Here is a 1,557-nt window from a genome sequence, read left to right on the forward strand (position 1 = left end):
GGACGAGGAGGCGGAGGACGGAGGAGCGGCGGCGGGGCTGGCCCGCAGGACGCCGGTCAGCGAGCCCGCCGCGCCCGACGGCGCCTCAGCCCGCAGCTGCCCCAGCGCGCAGGCGCCGCCACCCCGCACTCTCCGCGCATGCACGCCAAGGCCGCCTGCGTGGCGCCATCTTGTTCGCCAGTGGAAGGGCTCCTTGCTGGTGGAGCTCCCGGGTAGCGTTCTGGAGTATTATCTTGCGGCTTTCGGGTGAAGAACCGCCTCCCAACTCTGTCACAGCTCCCTCACCCTGTCTTCTTAGGGGAGGTGCTCCAGCCCTCTGATCATCTTTGCGGCTCTCCTCTGGACCCTCTCCAACAGCTCCACATCTTTTCTGTGTTTTGGGCCCCAGACCTGGATGCAGTACTCCAGATGGGGCTGCTATAGGTTGCTTTGTTTGGCAATACGGATTAGTATGTTAGTTTAAGAACCGGTACATTAGCAAAATGAATTCATAAGTGATAGTCTAAAACTTTCAATTTCAGCTTTAGGGGGTGAACAGTCTTGTTTTTCCTCAATAATTTTGCACAAGGGACAAAATAGAATACTTTTATCTTCTGCCTCAATGATTTTGCCTCATAAGAAGTACTGGAATCACAATAGAGTACTTCTGTCTTTTGCCTCAAAACATGAAAGGACATTTTCCTACAGTTCCACATACACTGTGTTTAAAAAGTAGCTCACCATGGCCTAATAAGCAATGGAAATCTTCCAAACTGGGGAAAAGTGGATGGAAGTGGGTCAAAGGCTTCAGTGATGAAGCTGATGGTGAAAAAGGGGAAGAAGTGGGTGGACACTTGATCACCCTAGACACCACTGAACATGATCAAAAGAACATAAGCATGTATCTATGAGATCACGAAAAAGAATGAATATGTATGCCAGTGTACTGCATCTGTACGTCTTAACGGTTTAAATGTAGAACCTGAACTCTGAAGGGGTGCGCTTGCTTGTCAAGTCATATCATGAGGAATAAAGGAATGCTGTTTTCTAACACCACATTGGAGTTAGAGAGTTTTCTTCCCAGATTTCAGATGACACGGCATCATGAAGACGGAGTAGAATGGCCACCATTCTACTACTTGCAACTTCTTACCCTTTCCATCATTGGTTTGGGCATGGGTTATCACTTTGGCTCACTTCGGCATTACTTGTGGATCCTTTTAGCTATTACAAGACTCATCTGAGCAGCTGAGACCATGTTCACACAATTTGTACCTTTACAAATATTTTCTAAGTAAACTGCTTTAGTGTGATTGGACGGCTGGAGCACCTCTCCTATGAAGAAAGGCTGAGGGAATTGGGCTTGTTTAGCTTGGAGAAGGTGCCTGGGAGACCTCATTGCAGCCTTGCAGTATTTGGAGCTTACAGGCAGTCGTGGGACTGACTTTTTACATGATCTGATTGTGACAGGACAAAGGGGAACGGCTTTAAACTAAAAGAGGGAGAATTTAATTTAGATGTTATTAAGAAGTTCTTTACTCAGAGGGCCATGAGGCACAGCTGCCCAGAGAAGCTGTG

The sequence above is a fragment of the Meleagris gallopavo genome, chromosome 1 (assembly GCF_000146605.3).
Source record: "Meleagris gallopavo isolate NT-WF06-2002-E0010 breed Aviagen turkey brand Nicholas breeding stock chromosome 1, Turkey_5.1, whole genome shotgun sequence".
Classification (NCBI taxonomy): domain Eukaryota; kingdom Metazoa; phylum Chordata; class Aves; order Galliformes; family Phasianidae; genus Meleagris; species Meleagris gallopavo.